The sequence below is a fragment of the Branchiostoma lanceolatum genome, chromosome 14 (assembly GCF_035083965.1).
Source record: "Branchiostoma lanceolatum isolate klBraLanc5 chromosome 14, klBraLanc5.hap2, whole genome shotgun sequence".
Classification (NCBI taxonomy): domain Eukaryota; kingdom Metazoa; phylum Chordata; class Leptocardii; order Amphioxiformes; family Branchiostomatidae; genus Branchiostoma; species Branchiostoma lanceolatum.
The window spans coordinates 16,190,554-16,199,999 of record NC_089735.1 but is presented as its reverse complement, the minus strand read 5'-3'; positions in this window follow the sequence as shown (position 1 = coordinate 16,199,999).

Genomic DNA, 9,446 nt, shown 5'->3' with positions numbered 1-9,446 from the left:
TTAAAGACATTTGAATTAACAGAATATGTAAAAGGTAAGTGTAGTGATTTTTTCCCGACGTTTATATATGACGTCTATAATGCATTTAACTACACATTCCCGACACCACAAGCCCCTCTCCCACGTTTACACATGTAGTCTTTCTTTCAAAGTATGGTAATTCACCATCATTAAACGGTGACATTTTTAAGCGAGTTAGGAGGTAGCTTTTTTTTTCTCCACGTCACTTTTCTTCGTCGATTAAGCTAAACATTTAGGAGATATGCTCGCAACATATGCGTTGAAAACGATATAACGCTTTGCGCTGTGACTTGACTATCATTTAGCATTCAGACAACAATTGACAGAAGGTGTGAAAACTCCTCCTTTCCCCACGCGTGCCACTGTTTAGTTGTTGATTAACTACTTTACAAGTGAAAGCACCTAATGTCACGCCCCATTCACATTTTGACAGAAAGTTTTGTTGTTTGAAAGGCTAATGCCTGTTTTGTAAATCCTTGCCGCGCTCCTTGTACATATGCAGCTCTATTGTAACGGGCTCATACAAAGCCGACTCTTTGATATTCATATCAAACTCCTTATTTGCGAAAGTGTGAAATGGTAGAATTTCACACATGTTGGACCTTTCACAGATAAAACTCCCATGTGCCGAAGCAGGGATAAAGTGAGACTGTCTCAAATAAGACACATACAGAATTTACATTGCTTTTTTTTTGGTTTCAATATGGTCTATGCATGTATCTACATTCGCTTAAAATCCTTATATCGCCCTTCCCTGGAATTTGGACTGTCTTAATCACTACCGATTTCCCCTGAATAAGCTACAAATAAGTCACCGCCACTTTTAATGCTACTAAAAACTTGATCGAAAAACTACGATAAGAAAAGCTATAAATTTCACACACGTCATGACAAACATCTATTACGTTGTCTTTTATTGGCAAATCATTGGTTCCGTGTTGTTTTCTTCACCAGAAAACCTTCGATACCCCTAAAATGCATGTTGTAACATGACAAGATATATAGCATCCTAGTAATTAATTCTGAGTAACGGGTGTTTTGTAGAGCATTCGAGAAGAAAACTTCTAAATAGAAAGTTACACAGCGCGGTTAAAAGAGTTTAAAAATACGCTGGCGGACACACTTGTTAATCGTCTCGTATTAAAAAGTTGATGGTTCCGTGTTGTTTTCTGGTATTTAAAACACCGTAGGAACTTAAAAAGACTAGTTGTAATGATACCAAGAATTCTAGTATAAGATCATAGACTACGGGCCACTTGTACAGCGTTTGGAAAAAGGCATCCGGGCAGAAATATATACAGCGCGGATATCGTGCACGTCAACTAAAACGTGTGTTGGGTAGTCTTCAATTAGAAAATTGGTAGTTTCGTGTTGTTTTCTAGACCGTGGAACCTTTGACACCCCTAAAATGCATGTTGTAATACGTCAAGATATACAGCATCCTAGTAATTCAATTTGAGTAACGGGTGTTTTGTGGAGGATTCGAGAGAAAAACATCTAAATAGAAAGTTATACAGCGCGGTTTAAAGAGTTTGAATGCGCTCACGGACACACTATTGTAAATCGTCTTGATGATTCCGTGTTGTTTTCTAGTGTTTAGAACACTGTAGGAACTTAAAAAGACTTGTTGTAACGTCACAAGACACATAGAATTCAAGTGTAAGATCATAGGCTACCGGCCACTTGTACAGCGTTTGAAAAATTGCATCCGGGTAGAAATTAATAGAGTGCGGATTTCGTACACGTCAAATAAAACGTGTGTTGGGTAGTCTTGAATTAGAAAATTAGTAGTTTCGTGTTGTTTTCTAGACCGTCGAACTTTTGACACCCCTAAAATGCATGTTATAATACGTCAAGATATACAGCATCCTAGTAATTCAATTTGAGTAACGGGTGTTTTGTGGAGGATTCGAGAGAAAAATATCTAAAAGGAAAGTTAAACAGCGCGGTTTAAAGAGTTTGAATGCGCTCACGGACACACTATTGTGAATCGTCTCGTATCGAAAAGTTGATGATTCCTTGTTGTTTTCTGGTGTTTAGAACACTGTAGGAACTTAAAACGACGTGTTGTAACGTCACAAGACACATAGAATTCTAGTGTGAGATCATAGGCTACGGGCCACTTGTATAGCGTTTGGAAAATTGCATCCGGGCAGAAATATATAGAGCGTGGATTTCGTACACGTCAAATAAAACGTGTGTTGGGTAGTCTTGGATTAAAAAAATTAGTAGTTTCGTGTTATTTTCTAGACCGTCGAACCTCTGACAGCCCTAAAATGCATGTTGTAATACGTCAAGATATACAGTATCTTCGAATTTCAATTTGAGTAACGAGTGTTTTGTGGAGGATTCGAGAGAAAAATATCTAAAAGGAAAGTTAAACAGCGCGGTTTTAAGAGTTTGAATGCGCTCACGGACACACTATTCTAAATCGTCTCGTATCAAAAAGTTGATGGTTCCGTGTTGTTTTCTGGTGTTTATAACACCGTAGGAACTCACAAAGACTTGTTATAACGTCACAAGATACCAAGAGTTCTAGTATAAGATTATAGGCTACGGGCCACTTGTAGAGCATTTTGAAAATTGCATCCGGGCAGAAATATATAGAGCGTGGATATCGTACACGTCAAATAAAACGTGTGTTGGGTAGTCTTGAATTAGAAAATTAGTAGTTCCGTGTTGTTTTTTAGACCGTCGAACCTTTGACACCCCTAGAATGCATGTTGTTATACGACAAGGTATACAGCATCCTAGTAATTCAATTTGAGTAACGGGTGTTTTGTGGAGGATTCCAGAGAAAAACATCTAAATAGAAAGTTATACAGCTCGGTTTAAAGAGTTTGAATGCGCTCACGGACACACTATTGTAAATCGTCTCGTATTGAAAGATTGATGGTTCCGTAATGTTTTCTGGTGTTTAGAACACCGTAGGAATTTAAAAAGACTTGTTGTAACGTCACAAGATACCAAGAATTCTAGTATGAGATCACAGACTACGGTCTACTTGTAAAGCGTTTGAAAAATTGCATCCGGGCAGAAAATTATGCAGCGCGGATTTCGTGCACGTCAAATAAAACGTGTGTTGGACAGTCTTGAATGAGAAAATTAGTAGTTTCGTGTTGTTTTCTAGACCGTCGAACCTCTGACACCGCTAAGATGCATGTTATAATACGTCAAGATATACAGCATTCAAGTAATTCAATTTGAGTAACGGGTGTTCAGTGGAGGATTCCAGAGAAAAACATACAAATAGAAACTTATACCAAGGAGGTTAAAATGCGCTCACGGACACACTATTGTGAATCGTCTCGTACTGAAAAGTTGATGGTCCCGTGTTATTTTCTAGTGTAAGGAGCACTGTAGGAAGTTGAAAAGACTTGTTGTAACGTCCCAAGATACATAGAGTTCTAGTATTAGATCATAGGCTACCGGCCACTTGTAAAGCGTTTGGAAAATTGCATCCGGGCAGAAATGTATAGAGCTCGGATTTCATACACGTGTGTCGGGTAGTCTTGGATTAGAAAATCAGTAGTTCCGTATTGTTTTCTAGACCGTCGAACCTCTGACAGCCCTAAAATGCATGTTATAATACGTCAAGATATACAGTATCTTCGTATTTTAATTTGAGTCACGGGTGTTTTGTAGAGGATTCGAGAGAAAAACTTCTAAATAGAAAGTAACACAGCGCGCGCGGTTTAAAGAGTTTGAATGCGCTCACAGAAACACTATTGTAAATTGTCTCGTATCCATAAGTCTATGGTTCCGTGTTGTTTTCTGGTTTTAGAAACAATGTTGGAAGAGAGAAAGATATATTGTAAAGTCAAAAGATATCTAGAATTCTAGTATGAAGTATGAGGTCATAGGCTGCTGTTGACTTGTAGAGCGTTAGACTATTTTTATTCGTGAAGATATAAACACAGCGCGGATTTAATTTCGTTCACGTCATATAAAAACATCTGTTTGGCAGTCTTAAATTAGAAAATCAACAGTTCCGTGTTGTTTTCTAAACCTGAGAATCTTCGCCCCCCTGAAAATGTATGTTATAATATGACAAGATATACAGCATCCTAGTAATACATTTTGAGTAATGGGTGTTTTGTGGAGGGTTTGAAAAATACTTCAAAATAGAAAGTACAAATACACGCCCTGATAGACCTTTACTAAATCATCTCGTATTGAAAAGTTGATGGTTCCGTGTTTCCTTTTTTAAGTTAAGGACACTGTAAGAAGTTGGATAGAGGTGTTTAACATCAGAAAATATGTTAGATTCTAGTATGATTCCTTGGGCTCTTTGAATTTTAGATCCTAAGTCTAGGGAACCATTAATCTGGAATCCCGTCTACCGTGTATTGTCCGGGATCTCTTCGGGACAGAAGGGTTTACCGCCCCCGGGGTAATATTTGGCACCCGATAGTAGTTTTACGTGGTAGGTGTTCATTTGTTCCCCGTTTGTCGTTGCGACCGATTAACTTTTTACCATGTAATACATCCACCTGTTGCCAAAGATAACCTGTACCGTAACGGCAGAAAGCTCAGTCTTTCCGAAAGAAAGCTTGGCCGAACCAAGGTTGGCCGAACATTGCCCGGCCTATAGCTAATGACGACACGCCAGACTGGATGCCAAGTTAGGAATTTCGCAGTCATAGTCATACAGCAGCGGAAATGTTTACAGCATCCACCCGTGAGATCACTTAACACATACTTGATAATGATATTATAATGTAAATATTACCAGAGATTACTTCTGATAGCATTTACAAGATCGAACGTCGGTAGATGCTGGAGACGAAAAGTTTAAAGGGTGTTGCATTAGTTCCTGATGCTCGTGAATGATTTATTGAATGATTGCATTAATATCTATTTCTTAATGATAAATATTTAGATGATTACTACATCAACATAGTATTTACTGTTAAACTTTGGAATTTTGGAAAATCAAAGCTGTTGCCTGTTGGGCATTTTTTTCACATAAAATCACATAATCAGCTAGGGCACCGGCAAATGTGAACTTATGTGAAACATTATCACATAAAATTACATTCCCAGGATTCTGTGAAAAAATGTGATTTGAATTTCACATAATTTCACATTTGACTATTTGCAGTTTGCGGAAGAAAACCTCCACATTTCTTCACATTTTCTCACATTTCACATTCACATTTTTTTGGGTCACGTTTTAGGGTTGTGCGATTTCACATAATGGATTCACATTTTTCAAAGGGTCACATTGTTTCACATATGATAACATTTCGCGATTCACATTTTGAAAAAAAAATCACATTTTGGGTTTCACATATTTATAGTCGGATTCACATTATGTCACATTTTCTTGGAATTTTGCAGCAAAATCACCAAATTTTCACATTAATGCACCTAGCTACAAAAACGCTTGCCCGTGGTGGAGCCTTCTGTTCCATGTTGAGTTCCCTGCATATTGCCTGTATTGTTGGTATGCCACCGAAATGGCCTGCGTGCTCCGCCGACGAGCGGCCTACATCAAGGAAAAAATTGGTGGGAACGGTGAGTCTACCAAGAAAGGACCAGAGGAATCTGCTGAGAAATGAACCGAGGAATCTGCCGAGGAAAGGCCCGAGGAATCTGCCGAGGAAAGGCCCCAGGAATCTGCCGAGGAAAGGCCCGAGAAATCTGGCGAGGAATCTGCCGAGGAAAGGCCCCAGGAATCTGCCGAGGAAAGGCCCGAGAAATCTGGCGAGGAATCTGCCGAGGAAAGGCCCCAGGAATCTGCCGAGGAAAGGCCCCAGGAATCTGCCGAGGAAAGGCCCGAGAAATCGAGGCCTCCGACCATCTTTAAAACATATAAAAATCGGCCCGATATGATATTGGAAAAACTGAACCGTGATATTTTTCACGACGATTGGCACGAGAAAGTTTGGAAGAATTTTTCATTTCTGATGAATGCCATGATGTTCTTCAGTGCTACATTGGTACTGTTGTACACCCATGTGTATGTATCCGATGTCAGTCTTACTCTTGGAGAGTGGTCAACTCATTTCACGCGATTAATGGCGATTGCTGCTCTATCAGTCACACCTTATCTCCACGTTGCGTTTGCCTGTGTCCGTGTGACCGAGGCGTACGAGTACATTTCCGCCAGTTTGGACAAAGAACAAGCATCGCCCAATTCCGATAGAAATAATTATGTATCGCCCAGGACCACTTCAGAAAGCGCTGACGCTAGCCCAGAAAACAATACAGACACCGGCGAATTCCTTGATAGCGTAGAATATCTTATCCATTGGCAAATCATGGAGAACAAGGTAACTAAAATGTGTAAAGCTGGTTTGCCGACTGGGGTCCTGGGCTCCTCATACACTACTCGCAGCGGCGTCCACCTGGCTATGCTAGGTGTGATTTTTGCTATGACATGGGAGGTTCTTGACCATTTAAATCATTTTGACAAAAAGAGAGCAAATGCCCTTGGAACTAGAACACAAGAGGCTTTAATTGTCTTGTTTAATTTTCTTAGACTTTGTGTAGTGGTAGAGCATTGGCCCAAACCTACGAAAATGGGAAAGTTTTGGTTCGGTGGTTACCAGTTGCCATGGCAACAACCAATTTTTCAAAATGGCGTATTTTCGCCTTGAGAAGGCCGCTCTCTCAAATAATATTTGTCGAACTTTAACTCCCACAAATGAACAGACATTTTGTTGCCTCTATGCCCTCTAACATGTTATTATCCATACCTTAACAAGAAAAAATGATGTCAAGTTTTGCTCGAAATTTTTTGGCAGTGAGTTGCAACAAACGTTTAAATATAACCTGTTTTTGTAAAATTTCATAATTGACGAAAATCTATCTTTTTGACGTTTTTACCATGCAATGCCTCCTTAACGGGCACTTGAAATTTGTTGACTTTTGGCACAGCTCTAGCCGAGACCTTTATAAACATCGTATCAAAACAAAATGTTGGGTTCTTAATGGGGAGGGCCACAGCGATCCAAAGACTACGCCATTGTTTCCATTGTAGCTGCAAAATTGCAACAACATAATTGTAGGTGAAACTTGGTGATTGAGATAAAAAGGACCTTTCTTTAACATTTTTATGCTGCTAGGAACCTGGCTGGCACTTAAAATAAGCATTTTATAAGTTGACCACTCGTTGCCATGGCAATTTTTGTTCTTGATGGTGGATTTTCACATTGTTCTAGGAGGAAACCATCCAAAGCTTGGCTATATATGTAAAAATTAAACCTGCTATATAGTATGCCCATTTATTGAATTGATACATTGTCCTGGAAAACACGCACAATGGGTTTTATCGAGTACTTTTCCATCAGGTAGCACTGAATTTTGCCCAGGCTTTCGTTTTCCTGTCAGCCTAGCAAACTCTTTCTAACCTCTTCACGTGGTCAGACCTTGTCTTAATCTTGTTCATATTAGAAGATAACCCGCCTGGAAAGATGACATAAATACCATTCAGTGTTCTGAATTATGAAACAGATAGACAAGGGATAATCTATGAGGTGTAAGCCATTCTATATGATATATAATCTTGTATATTACTACTGTTACTAGTACTCATTCATTGAAAGTAATAGTTATTTGTACCCAAACATCTGTAATCCTAACTTTTCTTAATTTCATTTAGTCTTTGACATTATATTGAATAAGAGGTATAAGAACGTAAAGTGTCTATACAGACTATGACAGAAACGTGGTGACATGTTGGATAACAATGGATGGTTAAACATGGAATGAGGCAGGTTAAGCTATTTATTAAGATTACATTGTACATATGCACATTTATACGTCTGAATTTTCCTAGTTCAATCAACCAGTATGGTGGCTGTGGTGACAACATAAAACATTTTATGTTAGGCTTGACTGTACAAAATCGATAGATTGATATTAGCATGTATCTATTTAATTTCAAAAGCAGCAAGTGTGTGTAAACAATTTTAGTTTGTTAAAAAGTTTAATGTTATCGAAGTCTTGATGCCATGGTGAATAAATTGTGTGGTTGGGTAATATGATGTCAACTAAGCATGTAAATTTCAGTTTCAATTGTGATTGCATGTGAACAGCTTCACTATTTATGTTTGAAAACATGACACTTCTAGGGTTGGATGACAAGTTAAATGTTATTCAAAAATCATTTGATAAAAATACACTCTTGCAATTGCATCAGAAAGAAAGACTAAATGAGGAGATAAAATTGGTAAGAATCGCGATGAAATGTTCAATATCTTCAATGTGTGTTGTGTACTTGAAACCTATGTATAAAACAATGAATAACAATACTGTACACTCTTGAATATTTAAATTTTAGGGAATTGAGCTCTTATAGTCCAAACATGTGTATGGGGATGGACAGGAAGGGGACAATCTATCTAAAGAGGAAGCTTGCACTATAAAATTACCCAGTAAATTCGGCTAACGTAAACCACCAGGGTCAGTCTGCTACTAACTGTCATGGTGTTCACATCGGTGGAGGCCCAACAGGCTAATTAAGATGGTCACCACTAACACAAGTTACTCTCTCAATAAACTTTTGAAATGTAGTCAGATAAGGAATTGATGTATGGCTGTACATGAATAAGTTAGCTTTATGTAACACAGAATACAAATGACAACACTGGCTTACCATGCTCTGTTTGGTAGTAATGTATAAGTTAAGACATTGGCTGGCAGTTCATGTGCAGTTCTACCTTATAAGTTCTACAGAGCTCCAGTCTACATGAATATAGCTGGCTTTTAGAATACCATGTAGACACACAGCTACAAGTCATATTTCTAGACATACAACTGAAAAACATTTGAATTCAACTGCGAGGACATTTCCAAGTTGCAAATAACTTTGAGAAAACAACTTTGACAGGCTGATTTGAAAGTTTAAATTTGAACTCAAGGTTGATTTTCTGAAAACTGAAAGTTGTCTTGATTATGTAGCTTTGTTACAACCATTCTGCATCGTTCTGTATGGTTTCATGATGTTACTTTGAAAACCAGTAGAAAAAAATACAGACGAAGCCACTTAATTGCACCTCGGATAAACGCACCTTCCATTTAATTGCACCGAATCCCAATATCCAAAACCGGTTCCCATTCACTGCGCTGTTAGTGACTCCGCATATCTGCACCGCGCATGGTCACCAATGCCGGATAACTGCACCAATTTTTTTCAAAAATCCTCGAGAAGTTAACTGAAAAGGTGCGCTAAAATCGGCAAACGCGGTACAAATGAGCCGATACCTGCCGGGTGTAAAGGCGCAATACCGCCAATATGTTTAAAACTGTTTTGAGTAACAAAAGAAGGCGGTCTCCATTGACAGTTACGTTGATAGGAATTGTATGGGAGGTCCCGGGCGGGTCACCCGTAATCAGTAACCAAGGTTTTAGTTTCAATTCCTAGTTTCATGGCGGTACATGATTTACGTAGATCGACAACTGCACTCTAAGTAATG